Source organism: Mycteria americana, chromosome 4 (genome assembly GCF_035582795.1).
Source record: "Mycteria americana isolate JAX WOST 10 ecotype Jacksonville Zoo and Gardens chromosome 4, USCA_MyAme_1.0, whole genome shotgun sequence".
NCBI classification, from domain to species: Eukaryota; Metazoa; Chordata; class Aves; order Ciconiiformes; family Ciconiidae; genus Mycteria; species Mycteria americana.
In genome coordinates this window covers 15,303,562-15,323,337 of record NC_134368.1, presented here as the reverse complement: position 1 = coordinate 15,323,337, position 19,776 = coordinate 15,303,562, and the positions used below count along the sequence as shown (strand labels likewise).

The following is a 19,776-nucleotide window of genomic DNA, read 5'->3' as shown; positions in this document are numbered from 1 at the left end:
TGCTGTTAACATTGCTGGGTTATGAAGGGAGGAAAGAGCTTCGAGAGCAAAAGGGACTTCCCAGAGGGTGAAGTGGAGCAGAAACTTCTCAGGTACGGTGCGAGAGCTGTGGCTGCAGCTCTAGAAGAACAGCGGGGTGGAAAACAGTTTTTTTCTAGTGGTCTGACAGCCGAGGGGCTGCTCACCCTTGGCAGAGAGCCACTGTTAGGCCCAGAAGCCGCTGAAGCACGGATTCTGCTTGGGTGTCTCCTTCACCTTCCATGGCAGTGTTGGTTTTTTGGCCAGCTGACTGGTTATCTGCTTGCTGCCTGGCGCACGTACTGCCAGCCTCATCCAGTCCCTTAGGGCTCTCACCATTTTCTGTCTTCTTGTTTAACGTTCTTTTTACCACCCTTTTCTCATTGTATCTGTGCCCCAATAGATGCTTTTGCCCCACCATACTGCGTGGTGGCTGTAAGGTAGCTGACCCCTTTGCTGAAGAGGGTGCTGGTGGGGTGCACGCAGGCAGTGGAGTGAGGGGGAGCAAATGCAGCCAGCAGAACCCCTCGTCTTCCCAGCGTTACTGGTGCTAGAAGCCGGTAGAGTTTCACTGCCTGAAAAACAATTTGCCAGGGCAGGACGCTTGGGATACACTGCTTTTGGCACACCAACAGAATGCATGGGAGGAGAGCGAGGAGCTGCGCTTGGCGGTGGCTTCTACCTGAGTCCCTCTGCAAGGGGACAGGTTCTCTGAGGCTTGGTGGAAAGAGCTGAAGGAGTGTGTCCCGTGACCCAACGCAATGCGTCCCCGTTGCACTGGACCCCCCCATGTCGCTGAGCAAGCTCAGCCGCCCCGTCCCTTGGACGCGGGGAGAAGCCCAGTCCTTTGGACACAATGAGAGCATTTTAAGCAGGGAGAGGAGGCTGCTGGATATTTCTGGAAGGACTTGTGAAGTTAACGAAAGTCTCAATGCTCAGATCGGAGAACAGTGTCAATTTTGCATTTTTCTGGAAGGTCTGAGCTGACAAAACAGGAATTTAAAAGCTTCATCTTTGAGGTTTTGTGCTTTTCATTTCTCCTGACCAGTACATCTGTAGCAAGCCAAGCATTCAAAGCTCACTCTTGTTGGGAAAAGAGTTTAGAATAAGTGATTCTTAATCTGCTTATTCAAGATAGAGATATGCTCTGGAGCCAAACTTTTCTGAATACTCTGTTATTTTTGGCCAACCATACTATATCTCCCTAATCTTAAAGAACCCAAAGTATTTACTTGTTGCCAAAGAAACACTTTATGTTTAGGAGAGATGTGATTAGCTACAGGCACCTTCATCATTTAGTTTTCAACCCTCCATTCTGTCCCATGGCAGCTGACCTCGAAGTGGCCACGGAGGGTGGCCCTTGCCACCGAGATTGAAATACATAAACCACCTAACTGAAAGCAAAAAAGTAGAGCAGCATAAAGGTTTTGAATTGAATCTCAGTTTGCATATTCTACTAATAATTTGGCCTTTATCTCCTGTATTGTTCTCTGTACTCTGAAGCTTCTGATTAATCTCGAGTGATGTGTCTGAGCTAGTCTTGTGTCACCAGCCTTTGCAGTGGGAAAGAAAACTAAGATAGCAAGACAGATAGCTCGGAAGGAGCAATTTGTATAAGGAGGAGAGCCACATTGATCATGTCATAGCATTACTACCAGTAACAAGTAGAAAAGATTCTCATTTTCGTGAAAGAGCCTTGGCTTGAATAGCTGTAGAAAGCAAAAGCCATGCAAAGTAGTTTCCGCAAAGTAGTAGTAGCCATGCAAAGTACAGTTTCAAGAGAAAAAAGAAAGAAGAAAATTTCCTTTAAAGGGTGCATGGAAAATCTTTTACATAGCATATGTAGGGATGGATTTCCTGGCTGGTTAAAAAAAAGACACTGTGAGGAGTGTAGATCCAGGTCATGGCCGTAAAGCAAGTGCAGGTCTATTGCTGCACATGCCTTTTCATAAATATCCTGGCTGCAGCTGGCCTTGCCAACGTCACTTCATGGTCCCAAAAACTCTTCTCTGCCTTGACACCAGCAAAACCTGAGGAATGGCTGGCAGCTGGTGTTTCAGCTGCTGTTTACTGTACTGATTTCAGTCACTCCATGTTGGCTGTTGTATTTATCTTACCCATGAGCCTGCAATCTAAATATGTACGTTTTATGTTCTACTTGTACAGAAGCAAGTTCCTGAATTAGTGACCTTCAAATCAGAGCTTTCTACTTTCAGTCAGTGTTAAAATGTATTCAAGTTTTGGGTACAGCTGCATGGAAAGTGAAAACTTCTGTACTGGGCCCAAATATAATGACCCATTAACATTCCACTCCAAGCAAAATTTGGGTTGAAATACAGTTTTAGGTGCTGATGGAAAATCATGTAGTTGGAAGGGTGATCTTGCAGTCTTACACAGCTGAACAAGGTGCTTGCACATCACACAGATTGTATGTCATCAGGCTGGATCCATTTTAAATACAGTCACAATTCCTTTGCACGCTTCTAATATTTTGCATTTTTCTTGTGTTCCAACATTATTAAAAATTAATACCATTGGACCAGAAACCTTTAAGCAATTCTAAGATTGTTGAGTGCAATATTAGGGACTGCTCATTTGAGAAGTTAGTCTCTAGTTAACACCTTCCTAGCTACAAATGGAGCGAGAAGTCCATCATCATCCAAGCCATGTATGACACATGCACTCCAGGGAATTTGGTGGTTTTTATAAATTTCCAGTCTTTCACAAACCACAGCTTTGTTACCAGCTTAACAAAGCTGGTATCACCTCAGAGCTGTTAGCACCTTGAAATGTTTTTTAGTACTTTCCATTTTCCACCAGATTGTCCCAAGGTACCAAATGGAGCAGCCAACAAGACAGACAGCCATCCTGTAGATATTCAGAGTATAAGAGACTCTTTACTTAACGTCCTGAAATCTTGAAAATTGCAGTAGGGCAGAAAAGGTAGGATCACAGAGTGAACTAATAATGCACAACTGCAAATAGTCCCTGGTCAAGGACTGGCTGCCTGCTGGTCCGTAGCTTTCTGGGGAGAGTCGTGAAGAGCTGCAGGGGTTTTCAGCTTTGTGCTGGGTGCCGCGATACCCACTCAGCTCTGCTGGGGGAGCAGAGGGAAGCCCGGGAGGAGGCAAGCTGGAGAGTTGGTCTTTTCGTATTACACCTTTGGTATCAAACAGATGAAGACTGCAAGAGCAGCTGTGTGCCCTGCTAGGTATCACTGAGTTCAGGACTATGACTGGACTCTTCCACTGATTGTCTAGTGAGGCAACAAAACCAACGCTGCAAAATTAAACATTTCATTAGTTACATCAGAAAGAACAGAATGGTCCAGTATATAATTTTCCCTGACTTTTTTTTTTCCTGAAAAAATCACAATTACTATATTTTGCTGCAGAATACCATGATGTTTGACTACTCGTTGTTTTGTTGCATAATGGTGGAACACACTATTTTCTTTTTTCAAAGGGCAGAACTGAAATGTTTTTTGTATATTTCTTACTTTTCTGCTTTGAAATTGCTAAATAGAAATGGCAGGATTATTAATGATCTTCTGTTATTGCTAAGATATGCTTTTGTTTTACTGTCCCTAATTAAAGCTTATTATTGTCTTTAGTTTTGTCTGCATATAGACACAGTTAAATAATGTCACTTTTGTCTTTTCATTCATTTTGATTTAAATTCTGGAAACTTTTGATGCCCTGATAGTATCTTTTGACAACACAGAAATGTAATGAACTGTGAATGCCCTGAAGCACAGACCTTCAAAATTTAGAATAACATGAGTTCTCACTGAAGGACATTTTATTGCCTTATTATTATACTATTACGGGAAATAGTCTTAGGAGGAATGGGAATATTAAGAAATTATTGTTCATTTCAGTCATAGGTCAAATCAGAGACCTTATTGTAAATGTATAGAAATTATCTTTACAGCTCCTAGAAGGTTAGACGGAGTTCAAGGCCAAGCATTCATACAACTGAGAAAGGTCAAATTATACATATGATAATACTTGGTGACAACAAAGCCAAAGGTCAAGTCTGAGGCATTATTGTGGCACATACAGAGAAAATTACCATTCAGATATCATATGGCATTCCTGCTGGCTCCAGGGCCAGATTCTCATCTTGGTTCTGCTGTTGTAAAATGAATGATCCCAGTTATGCACCTGTGCATTTAAAAGACTGGTTTTATTCTTGAGTCTTTAGCCATAGTTGAGTGAAGTTTCCAGTAGAGAAAGTAAACAAGTTCCCCTTGATACTCTGCCTTTTCTATATTTTAAGACGTGTAGGCTTCTTTTCAGTAGATAAATCGGCCCCAAGAATTTCCTTTTTGTTATTGCAGTAGTTATGCATCCTGAATTCCTAGACAAAAAATAACCAGAGCACACTCTTGTAACATTTATATAGTTATTAAGAAAATTATGCATAGTAACTTACAGGAGAAATACAGATATGCTTATATACTTTTTGTTGTGCATTTTAGACAACTGATATTTTTGATATGCTGCAAACTCTTTTCTGTCTGCTATCAGAGTGAAACTTTTAAGTATACTCATTTTGAAAAGGTTTTAATTTAGAATTTGTTGCCTTGGATGAATGGAAGAATAAATGAATGGTTTTTAAAAGCATTTGTTCTAAGTTGTTTAAGATCCTCTGAAAATAGCCCACTCAGCTAACTAGTTGGAGAGTTTAAGGAAGAAGTTCAGCTTTTAGAGCAAACTTACTTTAACTTACTTTTGTTGTTTTAAAAATGTGGAGTGTCAGCAGAGATCAAATAAAATGGTCCTCCCCAAACCAACAGGAGAAAAATGTTAATGATTCAGAGTTATGCATAAAAGAAATTACCATTTTGGAGCGTATTCAAACAGCAGGATAACTTGTATATTTACTCTCATACGCTGTTCTTGGCAATCGGAAGTAATATAGTGATATTTCTACGGAAACAGTTAATAAAAGCCTGGAACTGAAATGCAGGGAAAAAAAAATCTGTGTATGCTGCTTCTTTTTCATCATGTTCTGTACATGGTACCACAATGTAAATGTCTAATAATAATAATACTACAATGCAAAGAAATGTTTCTGTTAAACGGAAACCGATTCCGTATTAATTATCTTGTCATTTATTCAAATGTATTTCTCATTAGACTGGGGACAGTCTCAATGAGACAGCTTAAGACAGAAAAATTCCATTCCAAGAAAAATGTGACATTTTACTCTGTGCCTGGCTGAATGCATACTATTACAGGGATGATACCCTTTAAAATTGCTTTCACAAAGCTGTATACTTAGAATCATTTTAAGAAATAATGTCTGCTATATACTGAATGTGAAAATGATATGTATACAGAAAAAATTAAGCTACTATTTTTAATGTATGTATGTATACACATATGCACAAACATATGCCATTTATTTCAAAATCCGTTTGAATCACTTGTTTTATTTTAGTCATTGCACTAACAGTAAAATATGCCTGACCAGAAATAAGAAGACATTTTCTAAAAATGAAAAAATTACAGCATTCATAAAGTTGAATCTGATAGTGCAGATTGTGAGCAAATGAAATGTCCCAGCAAATGCTATTGCGTTTCATACACTGATTTCTGCCCTTACTGTGGCTTCAGCAGGACCCTTCACATAGTGTGCCAGCAGACCACTCCACCTTAATTAATATTTAGCTGCAGTATCTGTTGAATTATATTACCTTCTGTTCAATCCTCTATGAACATTTTTCCAATTCACTACATAGCATCAGCTGGTCCCTGTATTCTTGTGGTGCTGTATAATTATACAGAGACAATGATCATACAAAACCACTTGCAATTCTGGTACAGGGTGCCATCAGAAGTCTTACTGACAGTATTCAAGTCATGAGGCATGTATCACTCTTGGAGTAGGAAAGTGGCTTTTAAATACAATACCTTAGTGCACCTTTGGTGAGGAAATTTGTATTATTTGAGTAAAAATAGTAAATATCACTCTGTGGAAATTTTACTCCTTGGACACGTGAAGGAAGATTTATGAAAGAAAGGAAAAACTTGTCACAAAGATAAGTTCAAGTATTCAGCACCTGAAAACTGAAAACAGAACTAGTTTTTCTTTCCTTGACTAACAGACTTGCCAGCTCTGGTGTTTGTACCTTGAGTCTTTTTTAAACCTAGCTGTGGCTATCAGTAGGTGGTATGGGAATCTCAGCCTTCATTTATTTTGAGCCCTCCTAAGAAATATGAGGGAATATGACGCAAGTGCAACTTAAAGCTTCAGAGGCAGTATCTCACGATCTTTACATGAAGGAATCTTTGCTGACTGACCTCCCTGTACTTTAGATGGGCAACACTATGTCAGTCTGCCCATAGTTATTCTGGTCTAAATTATATCTCCAGCTTTGATTTTGTTTAGTCCAATTTCAAATACCGAGTCAACCTAGTGATGAGTTAACTGAACAACTGCTCTGTATTCATAGCGTAGTGGTACGAATGACTCAGTGCTTGACTGTCTTCTCCACCAGTCGTTGCTGAACCAGTTGGTGGTGCTGGTGCTGGTGGTGATGCCGTACTTTGGCGGGCACAAAGCTTACATTCAGTTGGGATGTGATAATTATTAAAGATCCCAATGATTTTTATTTTTCCTAGAGGAGCAAAGTTGGGATATGATTATCTATTCAAATTCCAACTCTGCCCCCCAAATGCTCCTCAAGTTTCAACTGGACCTTTCAGCCAGCTTCTCCCTCAGTTCCGGGCCCAAAACAGTGCACATTGCTCCTGGCTGTTATCCAATATCAGCATCACCCTCTCTCTTAGCCTGTCTCCCAGGACAGCCCAGGAACAGGGAGCGAGGAGAACAGGGGAGCAAACCAACACAAACGACGCTGCTTCCCCCCGGGGCAGAGCAGCCACCCCCTCCTCGCAACAGCCAGGACGCTGCCGCGCTCATTGCTCATTGCCCTCCGCATGCGGGAGGAAAGCAGGACAGACAGATACCCGCCGGCTGGACGGCTGGTGAGCGTGGCCGCACCGAGGGGCCCTTGCGGGAGACCTGTGCGTGCTGGGGCTCAGGCAGGGGTTTCCCTTCCATCGGTGGTGCTGCCTGCACCAGCCCACACAGCCCTCGCTCCTGGTCGGCCCCGCCGCCGTGCCGGCGCAGCTGTTTGTGCAGCTGTGCGGCCGGCCAGATGGGAGAAGTGATTCTGGCTGGAAAGAAAAACACGTTGCTTTTTGCAGGGTGTTTTAACATTTTTTTTTCCAGCCAGATCAATTCCCTGATCCGGTTGGTCGGGCAGGCACAGAGAGCTGTGCTTGAGCGGCTGCAGGACAGCAGGACGGGTGAGGCAACAGCCTCTGCCCTAAGCGCTTTGTGCCACTGGAGATACACTGGGACTGATGCTGCCATTTGATAAGCATTTATATCAACACTCTGGAAAGCAATCTGCCTCCTGACTTCTCTTTCTTCCCCATCTGATCATTTCCAGGTCCTGCTGTTGCCCATGCATGGAAGTGCTCATCCAGCCAAGCAGGTGAGGGGAGAAGCAGGCTGGCTAACACACCGGGATGAGAATTACCCCCTTATCCCATGAGATCTTCCTCTGCTAGGTCAGCTTCCCTAGTCCTCTTCTTGGCAGCGCTGCACAGATCCTTTCCCCGACAGCAGGGTGGGCAGCACAGGGAAGGTGAGGAAGCATTAGGTCTCTGCCTGCTGTTCCCTACCAGATGTGTTTCCCACTGTGTAAACTAAAAATAATGGGGATTACTAAAAATGTGAAGATACTGCCTACTGGCCAGTATCATGCAGTATTTTCACAGACTCCCTTCTTTTGCAAAGGCTTGGGACTGAAAAATGCTTTAGCTCTGCTCTCCTGTAGTGTTTGAGGCATTTGGTCTGCTGCCATCAGATGTTGGGAAGGGCTAGGGATGTGTGAGGAGCATTTCTGTGCCAGTGTGGACAATTGGTTTCAGTGCCGCCACGGCGCGGGACAGCCCTTCCCACGGCGAGTGACTGTCCTCCTTCCCGTGCGGGATGACCTGCGCCCTTGGCAGGAGCATCAGCGGGGCCAGCCTGGCTCGCTCACGCAGCAGCACGAGCAAAGCCAGTGTCTGACTGTCCTCCGCATGCTGCTGCCTTACAAAATGGCCTGTTTTGTCTAAACCTAAAGTCACCAGTTTCAGAAGCAATGTTGTCAGGCATCAATCATAAAGAATACCCTCCCAAATCAGCCTAGCTACTTATTTCACAGCCAGCCTGGTGTTTTTGTGACTGGTTACGCTAGTCTGAAAGCCCAGGGAGCAAACTAGGCTCCGTTTGACCTTGCCCATGGCCGGGAAGCTGACGGTGATATCTCATAGTCCAGACTTGTTCACTGGCAGTGAAATCAGCTGAAATCAGCTAAAATCAGTGCAGAGTTTGAAACACATTTAGATGAAATCCAAATCAAGCCCAGAAAGAGCCTTGTTTCTCTTCCCAGATCTCAGGGAGAGTTTACAAAATCATCATGTGATACCAGACCTTGCCCAATATTTATTATTTTCAGCCTCCTTTGAAGCCAGCCAAAAACACACTTGTTCCTGGGCAGGGCTGGGATGCTGGCTTGAGACGGGTAGTGATTCAGGCTTTCCGCACGCTTCATGGCTAGGTATTGAAATTTCTTACAGAAACGTCGATACTCAGGAGATATTAAGCACCTGCTGCCTGAAATTTTATTTTATTTGGTACAGATCAAGTCAGGTTCCCAAAATCAAAGTACCCGCGAAATCACCTGTGGATTAAGGAAAAGAAAAGTTTGGTTTTGAACAGCAAACAGCAAATCTTATATAAAAGCCACACAGAGAAAAAAAAAAGCCATTTTTTCCTGACTAACCTCATGTATTTCATGTGAAGATTTGATATTCTGCTCATCCTTTAACTCTGATTTACCTATTTTTAAGACTAATAAACATCCAGTAAAGATATCTGAAAGCTCTCTCCGTCTTTCCTTAAATGAGTATTTTGAAAGGGGCTTATCCTATATCTAGCAAATTCTAATCCCTATGAGCTAAACTTTGGAAGTGAGCGAGGAATGTAGGTAGAAAGCTTTTCTCTTTCAAAGTCGAAGGGTAATAGCACGTCCTTTCTATTCCAAAGTCAGAGTGAAGACAAGTTCCTCTTGATGAAAGCGCCACAGTTAATCCGTCTCAGGATTGGTGTCTCCATGTAGCACCCTGGGGAACTAGAATAAAAAGAAGTGGGTTTTGCCTGGTGAGCTGTAGAGTTACAGTGCAGGAAAATCCTTGTTGTACAGTACGCTATATTGTTTCGCTAATGTATTTTTTCTGTGCTCTGAATGAAGCGCTTATATGCAGGGAAATTGGCTTTGAGGCAGCGGATGAAATTGTAATGGTGTCAATGATCTGCCTTGCAGCAGAACAAGCGATCAGCTGATGGATCATGTTAAACCGCAGAACACTGGATCCCATGACCGTTTCTCATGGTAGCAAACCCGTAAACACTGGGAGCTGTTCTGTTAACATCTGCGAGACTGCTCCAGAAAGGGGGTAATTCCAACACATTTATTAAGGAGTCAGGCTCCATTCTTGTTGATTAATTGTGATCACATTCTTGTTGATTAATTGTGATCATTTGTTGAAGACAGTAAGCTTTTATTTTCCTCCTGACAAATTTTTAATTACATTGCAAAATGCTCCCAAACCCCACATATTTCAGTTCATTGCATTTTTTTAAATGTTCAGGGTGGAAAAAGGCAAGGTTGGCTTCTTTGGTGGAATTTGACTGATAGTGATTTTTCTCCTTTTTTGATGTTGTGTTCTTCAAACAAGCTGCTTTTGAGGGTGGGACCTGATTTATTTCCACAGTTTTGAACATGAAAACTATTTATTTATTGCAGAATCATAGCATAGTAGTTTGGTTTAGATCATCTAAAGATCACCTAGTCCAAACCCCCTGCCATGGACAGGGACGTGCTACAGAGTTTTTGCTGCAGTGCTGTGAAAGGTCCTTACCAGACATACAGGACCATGGTGCAAGCAGCTTGCACTGACACACACAATGGGAGAGTTCCCATTTCGCTGATTTTATCACTTTATTGCTCAATGTTATAATTCCTCTCAACTCCAAATGAAAGCTGACATTCTGTTGTGAGTTTTTGTTTTTTGTTATTTGTTATTACAGAGCTGTTCAAATGTAAGGAGTGAGAGAGAGCTACAGTTTTATGTGGCTATAATTGCCACAAGGTATTTGTGTGGTCAGAGGATAAACAATAGCCAGGCTGTTTCTTCCAACTTCAGAAAAACATTTTCTTTGAATACTCTCTTTTGCTTCCTGAGGATTCACTATTATATCTAAAGCCAGACCGTATAAAAAAAGCTCAACACTAGACGATGAAAGATTTTCACGATGCAGTTCTTGGGGACTAATGGGAGAGTACTTCATCAGTGTTCACTGTTAATCAGTTTAATCTGGCCTTGCAACTGGTGCGATAGGGTTTCCAGTCAGCTGATGCCGTGTATAATCAAACTTCATGTGAGACTCAGACTGACGATACAAACTGATTCCTTCCAAAGCACATATGACACATGAAATCCCAAATTAATATTCACCCAAATTTAACTAACCATCCTTAAATCAATTTCCATTTAAAAAAGTGTTTGTCAGAGCATTAACACGGTATAAGCAAGCCCATGCTTTTGCATGCTGTAGACTTATGGAAAGGCTGCTCTTTGCCTTACCGCTCGATGCTTCAAGGAAGCATCAGACTCTGGCCAATATTTTCTACCTTTCCTTTCCCTCTAAGAATCCTGTTTGCCCAGTTCATCTTTTCCATCAAATTGTTAGACTAGCATTCATTTTGATGGCAGGGAAAGTTAAGTGGCTTAATTTGTTCTTAAAAATTGGGAATTTCCTCATGTTCTGGGCCTGTCTTAGTAAACTTGGCTCCATCTCAGAAAAATTAGTGTTCTCTATTTGCAGACCTCATCACATTCACCATTCAAAAGAACAGTCTGTGTGATGGCTGGTGAAATCAGCTACTCTTACGTTTCATTACTATAATACAGCTGTTAAAGCAATTCCTTTCCTTTCTGTTCAAACCTTTCTCTATCCTCTAGAGCAGAAATTTGTCTGGAAAAAAATTTTGTTACAACTCCATTTATAAATGCCAATGAGCTGCTGTAATATTTGATACATTTATTTTAATCACATACATTATCCTGAAGACACGTTTGTTCTTATTCTCACCTGACAATTACTTCCTATACATTTATTATTTTAGTAATAGTGTCCTCTTCATCTTCTTATGGTTGTTATTCCAGACTAATTCTCAGCTGGTGTAAATACATTTAGGGTGAGCAGTTAATAAAGTTTTTATTAAAGATCTGAGGATCTCAAAATGCTGGAAAAATGTTCACTGGTTTTGCTGAAAAAATATTCCAACTTTTTCTGAGACACTCAAGTCTAAGCATATTTGATCATCCCCCTTTGTTACTCACACAGCTTACTGAGCTAGGCAAATAATTCACAGTTATGTTAGGTGAATAATTTAATTAATTGTTTAAATATTGTCAATAACACATCTGAAGGGAGAGAATAATTTGGTTTTTATTATTTGCCTAACATTTAAGACTCCCTGAAACAGGAAAATATGACTATCAGACCATTTGAGGTCAAGTCTTTATAGTGCTAGCCTCAAGTCTACTCATTTCCTTCTTTTCTGCAAATGGGAACCGCTATGAGAACAAAAATTTGGCTTGAACTGACTTCTATATTCTAGCATGTGTTATGAAAGCACTGTCATATTCCATTTTTAATGGACTATTTTTGGTTAAAATGCAACTATTTGACTGGTAATGAGCATGCCTGTGTCTTTATAGGGTCTCAGTCTTGAAGCAATATATGAAATGTCAAGGAGGTAAAGGCAAAGGTTAAAGATGCTTAGTGTCTTTCAGTTAAAACAGTGCCAGAATAAGTTTTGTGTCTTATTGAAGAGGAGGTTGCTATTTCTTTCAGAGCAGCTGTATGATTTTATTTTTTTTTCATCACAGCTCTGCATGCATTAGTCTCCTACAGGGCAAATTGCTTTATTTAACATGCCACAGAAAGCTACTGCTGTTGCATCAGGGAGATGGAATGCTTCTCTTAAACTGTAATGCCAATAATTGCCTTTGGACTTCCACACAAAGAAAGTTTTGGTCTTCAAACTGTCTGGAAGGGTTTGTCTGTAATTGCTGTAATGTACAATCACTCCTAGAATGAAAAGGAAAATGACATATATTTAGAAAGTTCAATAAGAACAGTGCAAACAAGCAACGCTATTATCCAAGTCAGTGAATGAGCCCCATGTTCTGAGGCTGAGCCTCAGAAATTGTTTTATTGCACATGGTGAGCAGACACACTGTTAATATAAAAGTATAATGAAAGCAGTTGGAGTAACCACAAGAACACCCTCTGCAGCATCCATGTTTGGTTAAACATATTTGTCTGAATTCATACCAGGCAACTGGGCTGACAGATTATTTATGTCTGGATCCTTCCCCTCCACGCTGATTTGCAGCAGAATAGGTATATCCCATTTACACATGGAAAAGTTCATTGCCTTTGACCTTCAGGGTAATTTAAAGGCAAAATAGTGTGTATTTTCTAAGCCTCCCAACTGTTAAAACTCTGGATAGATACACTTTCAGGGAGATACTTTGGCCAAATGTCTTAACATTTGTTAAGCTGCTTCATGAGTTTGACCCACTTCCCAGCACAGTCATGGCCCTGCCATTGACCTGAAAACCTGAAAACCTACAGGTCTTCACTGTCTGCATTGTCAGAATAAGAAAAGCAGAGAAGAAAGTTGCTGGTATGGATGTAAGACAGCAGTGACCTAAAATGTTCACTATTGCTTAACAGGATTTAATATAATTTCCTCCGAGCAGTGGGAAGTCGGCTTACTGGTCAGCCACAGCGTAGGTAGCTCTTAGCAGGCTCAACCTACAGGAGTTAAAAGCTGGGGAGGATGGAGACTTCTCTCCTGATATTGTGTAGTTGCAAGAATAAATGAAAACTCCAAAAGGAGGAAGGAACAATTCACCCTTTTTTACTGAAAAACTTCACAGGGCATGAAAAGATTTGTTAAAACTCTCTGCAAAATAATCTTTTGGGCAGGGAAGAAAATTCTAGATCAGACGTTTGCATACGACTTCTACTATTCCCCTGTCTTTTACCCACAGACAAAATTATTTTCTTCTCATCCTATTCATTGCTAAGAAAAAAATAACTGTGTTGTCATAAATGACAAGCTATCTTCAAATATGAAGCATATGAATTCCAAGACAGAGATCTCTCATGTCCTTTCATGAAAAAAGTGTTCTTAGTATTGAAACTAAAGAGAGAGATTTAAAAAAAAGTGTGTCAACATATTTCTGACAGTATCAGGATACTTAAGAGTTTTTCTGCCATGCTCCCTTCCAAACCTGACTTTTTAAAATAAAATGTTCGTTTAAAAAATGGCTAACGTTGCCTCAATGTGCGTGTAACTCAGAGTAACTAATGAATAATTCTCCTGCTAACCGAAGTTTCATTTCTGTATATTTTCTGGGTTTGCTAAATCAAAGCCCTAAAAGCAACATAAAGTCCTTAGGGATATCTAGATATAAATCCTTCTACACTGCACTTGCATCTATGAAACAATATCTTTTACTGGTCCTTCTGCGGGTGTGTGATAGGGATTTGTGTCATAAAAAAGATTCTCAAAACCGCAATATACAATATAGCTGCACCTTCATTCGGATTATTAAAGAAATGACAATAATCCGTGTAAAAGAAATTCAGTCCTCAGTGTGAGGAGGCACTGCCCCAGTACTTTACATAGGAAAGTTACCACTTGAAATACATGTATGGAAATGCTTTAGTTCATATCCACATGCATTCTTTAAATCATGACATAGCTACATCAGAAACTGCAAATAATTTTTCTCTCTTTGCTTCTTTATTTGCTTGGATTAAGCTTGCCCCACTGCACAGCTGTCCTGCAAAAGGAAATGGAAAAGCAGGTAATGAACATTTTGACAGTTCAGCTCTCCCTACTTCCCACTCGGCAATTCCCCTTCCCAGTCCCTGCCATCGCCTGGTCCCGTTCCCCAGCTGCATCCTCATCCTCATCCCCCTGCATCCTCATCCCCCACAGCCAGAGGAGCCCCTCAGCCTCTGCCAGTGTTTCCTGATAACAAGTCCGAGTGTTTTGGCCACTGATAAGGCACGTTGTGGCTTTTGTAAATTATACTGTAGGTTGCTCTGCTTGCAGTTTTGTCTTTCTAAGAGTCCATGAGGTACAGGATCAGATCGCAAATGGTGTCTTTGAAACATGTTTTCTGTGTCAGCGTGTGAAGACATCAGTGTCTGTGTGATCTCTGGTAGAGGGACCGTCCTAACAGCATGTGTTTGGGGTTTCGTTATAGAAATGACAGCACTGAAATCCAAACATGTTGTGCTCCTAAATTATTTGAATGGTGAAAGATGCACACAGAAATGGAAGTTATGCTGCAGGAGGAAGAGTCTAGGGTGTTGTGAAAATAATTTATGTTTTGCCTGCAAAAATTCAGAGGAGAAGGAGGAACTTTAATTTAAAATTTCTCTTGGCATACGAAAAAGATTAAAATCTGCAATTTGTTCAAACATAAAATTGAGTTTGGTTTTTCAGTTTCTCTTACGTTAAAAAAGAGTGACAAGTGTTAAAATAAAAAGTAGCTTTGAATAGAAAAAAAAATTTCTGATGTCTTCTGAATTAGAAAGAGAAGAGTTTGACTGAAAAAAATGAAGCCAATTTGATAGCATTTGATTTTGGCTGATCCAAGTGTACATTTTTCAGTGAAAAAGTGTTTCAGACAGCAGCTAGATCTACTCAGAGGACTATTACCATACGTGCAGTTCTTTCCAGCTCAGTTTCCTTATGAAAAACAATCCCTACAATCTACATTTCCCTTTCCTCTTCCCCCTTGAAAGCAAACCTGCAGCACATCCATATTAATCTCATTTTTTCTTTCCAATGTTCTGCTCAGCCCATGCTAGTCCTGCCACAAAGTCTCTTTGTATCTGTGTCCTCCCTTTATTTCCTCAAGCCCTGCACCCCAATTTTCTCCAAACCCTTCATCCCTCCTTCTAGCCACCTGGCTTCTCTGTTCAAACAGGACGTTTGGGAGAGCAGAACAACAGAAAACAGCAAGGCAGGCTTGGAAAATGTGAAGTAACTGACACATACATGTTGCTCCAAGAGGGCCAATTTTTCGTTTGGTTTAAAACAGCATAATTCTGCTGACTTGATAAAATTAGCACTAATTTAGAAGTTTTCCTATCACAATTTCAAACTGGCTCACACCTGAGATGTGGATGGCATGTGCGTGTGTGAGAGAAAAACAAAATCTGGAGCGATGAAGATTGTTGGTTTGTCTTTCTCTCTGAAACGTAGGAAAGTCGAGCATTGCCAACATGGAACACTTGTTTTAAGTTCTATCTGAAAAAGCCACCAATCACTTTACTGCACAAAAATCCGACTCCCCCCCAAAACAAATTGTATTTCCTGGGGAGGGGTACAATATCAAACCAGAACAGAAAGTCCCAGGCCTGATATGCAGCTTTAGTCCACCCTTAAAGCAAGTCTTGGTGCATCCTGACTTACGGTGTTGTGACTGACACCTGCATGAGATCAGCTGCTGGGCATAGTTATACCCATCTGCTATTTTTGCTAAAGCTCTGTATCTCACATTAATTGCAATTGCCTGTATAGCTGCTTTTGCTGTATCCAGTAGAGAGAAGAGCAGACTTGCTCTGGACTTGGCAGCCAGAATGAGTCACACTACAGACCTAAAAACACTTAACTAGAGATGATACAGTGATGTGTGAAATAATTTCTTCAACTCGTGTGTTACACAGATACACATTTTCACTCCTGTTTTCCTCTTTTGATTTGCTAAAAATCCTTAAGTCCCTTTACGTCTTTCCTAGGAGTATGCTACAAAACATTCAGCATTTTGCAAGATTGCACCCATACTTGAAAACTTTCTTCCCATCACACCCCCCTCCCCAAATTTACACAGATCAAAGCTGATGAAAGAGTAGCAGTGGTAGTTCCACTGCTTGGTTAGGCACTCTGATCTGCTAAAATCTAGATGTAGAGCAAAGGAATCTAAAAAAAAATATCCCAAAGAGTGGTTCTCAGGCAGCTCTTTTGTGTGGGGATCATATACTTGACACCATGCCTTATGTGGAATGCACATCAAATCACCTGGAGACTCCACATCAATGGTAGTTATGTGCATGCATGTACCACAAAGAGAATAGACCCTTAAACCAGTTGGGTGCATGAGACAAAAAAAAAAGCTTAAAGAGTGTAAATCTAGAGGAGTGCATCAACTTTTTCTTTTGATTTACCTCTCTGCTCTGCCTTATGCCTTTTTCTGTTTTGTTTTTTAATGTTTTAATGGATGGATTTAAAAAAAGGACTTTCCCAGTGCAGCCAGTATTTTATTTTATAAGGTTCTGTCCTTAATCTAACACATCTGTGTTATCTGATCCAAGACTGCCCATAGGATAGCGGGCCAGATTCTTAGCTCCCATGCACTCGTCTCGTAGACTTCAAGGGGGTTACACTAACTGCAACAAGTCGATGACTTGATCTTGTTTATTGTTGAATTCTTAAGTGTTACCATATTTTTCCTTTAACTGTTACTGAAGCCCATACCAAGTGCCACTCAGATAAAATGATTTCCTCTGTGCTGAGCTGATTTTTGCTCCAGGCTGGCATTTACTAATTTCAGGGAGGTTTTGCTATCACAGTGAACAGGACCAAAACAAGCCTCTTATAGGAATCAATGGACTTCAGTATTTAGAAAAAGGACTTTTGTACCACAGAACTGAGTCCTGGCTTAAGGTCCATTTGCCCCTTTCAATCTAGGAATGACAGGAATGTTATAATAGAAATTGAAATAAAATAAAACAGAACAAACAAACAAACAAACAAATAGGAAACTGCCTGTTTGTGTTTCAGGAAGAACTCTGAGTTTACCTTCCACAACACACTCAAGAGTGAAAGGCAGTGCCTTTCCCTGATCCTAGCTATTCTTTCAGTGATGTGAATAAGCCCGATGGACCTGCCCACTCAACTGAGTAAAACCTCAGTGAAGCCAAGCATGTGCTCACAAGCTCCATGCCTTTCCTGCTGCACCTCCCCCAGCTGCTACTAGACCGTTCCTGGGGTTTTGCCCACCCTGCTGCCAGGCAGTCCATCTTAAACAGAGATTTCTGACCACATCGAGGAGCAAAATTTAACGGGACTTGGCCCGTGACTTTGGAAACCAGGCTCTGCTACTGCTGAGTATGGCCATCCTCTCCCTCTGGGAGTCCCCACCTTTTCCTCCTGATCCTCCCTCCCCAGATTGTTTTCTGAGATGCAAAGAAATAAGGACGACAAGCAAGGGCAAGCAATTCCATATTTCATGCACCAAATCCCAGCTTTGTTTCCATCCCACACACATGCCCTGACCGCAGATGATGGCAGCCCATGCATTTGCAGCACACGACGATGACTTTGTGCCTGGCTGGGACCAAACACCCAGAAAGGGAGGCCGTGGAGATGGAACGAGGGCATGGTCCTCTGCTGCTGTGGGACATATACCTCCGAACAAGCTGCTGGTCTCAAATGCTGGGAGAAGAAAAACAAAAGGAAGTTAGGAGGCCTGCAGTAAGTGTATGTTTCCACAGAAGTGGATAATATGTGCATTGTGTGCTGTGTGGTTTTTAATCAGAATCTCTGGTATTACAACCTATTTAACAGTTACTGTCCACCCAGTTGGCCGGTACACTAAGCACACAAACTGCATAGACATGTTAACAGAAGGAGGAAAAGTGATGGATAACTCAGTGCAGAGTGTGAAATAGAGCGTAAACAGATTAGCTGTTGACGTTAGCTCAGAGATCTACAAAGAAAAAGTCCTTTCATATATCTGCAAGCTATGGTGCATCCCATGATTTTTTTTAGACGTGCATGAGGAGCAGAAGTGAATCCATATCCAAATGTGGCCTACAATTGCTTCAGGGTGCTCCCCTTCAAGGCTGGTGTCGAGGGCAGCGGGAAGGCCCATCTGCGAAGAACTGGCGTGCCTCTCCACTTCTCAAGCCTTACGGAGGACTGCAGGAAGCCCTGCAAGCCTAGCTCCTTGAGTAAATCATGAGAACACCTAAATAATTCATAAGTGAAGTCTGCATGGATGCTCCTAGGAGGTTGTCCTTGGTTTAGGCAGTAGGATGACTGCTCAGTGATAGACCTGAAGTTTACTGATGTTGAGACATGGGGAGCATAAGCATGGAGTAGCAACAGGCTCAGACAGCATCACTGTACACCATCCAAGTGAAGTTCACACTGTAATAGCAAACGCAGGTCTCATGTCTGTACTTTAAGAAAGATAGGATGATGTTGGAGTGAATTATCAACAAGACCTATGCAGATAGGTCTAGAGACTGAAGACAAAGGCAGACAGCTGGAGAAACAGCTCCAGGTGGTTACATGTACTAAAAGGAAGCATGAGAGAGGGTTTCATCTCCTTACAGGAGGAAAGATCATACACCACTTAATTTAGCAGCGTTAGTCACAGGGAACAACAGCCAGAAGCTGAGGACAGAAAGTTTCGCTGCAACTAAAACAAGATTCTTACTGCACAGGTAATTAACTGCTAAAACAATCTGAATTTCAGTGATGACTTCCTCATGTTTTAATACTTCCAGCTTAAGAACAACTACCTTTTTGGAAGCTATCTTTCATCCAAATACACACTTTTTAAAACTCAATACTATTGTAAGTGGATGAAACAAAATGGCCTGTAATGTATACAGGAAGTCATATTAAGCTATCTGATGTTCCCATCGGTCCTCAGACATTATAAATGAACCCCAAAACTTCTCAGGGTGATGATAGATGTGGAGACCGCAACTCCCAGAGCGAAATCTTCCATTTCAAGCAATGCAACCAGAATGCTGTGATCAAGCCTGACGATTGCATGGTTTCACTGCCTTCTGCAAGATAGCATCATCTGCAGGCTGGTCTCTTACATGCAAATTAAGAGCAGCCCTTAGGCCCTGGCATTTTGCCAGCTCGACCCTCCTTTAAGTGAAGCTGGGCTCCAGGCTGGAATAAGCGCTTGGCTCCATATGGAGAGAGCGGCTGAGTACTCTCAGTTATTTGGTTACCACTGATCCAGGCAGGAACTCTGAGAACTCGGTGTTTAAGGATTGCACCCCACAGAAGGGGTTTGGTTTAGTTTTGTGTTGTATTTTATTTCAGTAATCGGGTCAAGTAATTTCACCAGCTCCCATAAAGATACCTGAAAAATGTCTTTACAAGCTAATCTTTAAATAACATGCTGCCCTTACAGTGCTGAGGCAGGGAATGCATCCCAGCTGGTTCCTACATCCTTGGGTCTGGAGAAGCCTCTGATTGATTCTGCTGTTAGTATCTCTGCCTCTCCAGTCTGCTTCAACATGTTCACAAGTTTCTCCCTCTCTCTGTAAGTGATTCATTTTTCTGAACCCTGCAAACTGATAGCACTGCTAACTAAAAGATTGAGCACTTCAAATGTTCATATATTGGTTCCTTTCGGACATAGCTTAATTTGAAGAATCACGTAGAAGCAGCATGGAAGACCTAGTCAGCACTTTACGTCAGTCTTACAAAGCATGACACAAACATAAATAAAACTAGATCAAAGGAAAAGAAGGAAATCTTCTGTATCAAACAAAATT

At 41.5% G+C, this 19,776-nt stretch overlaps 1 protein-coding gene across 1 annotated transcript in view; it reads left to right on the top strand.

The window, feature by feature from the left end:
• Positions 1 to 19,776, top strand: part of EVC (EvC ciliary complex subunit 1) — a 510,906-nt gene that overhangs the window by 13,301 nt on the left and 477,829 nt on the right. The gene's annotated exons all lie outside the window — the stretch shown is intronic.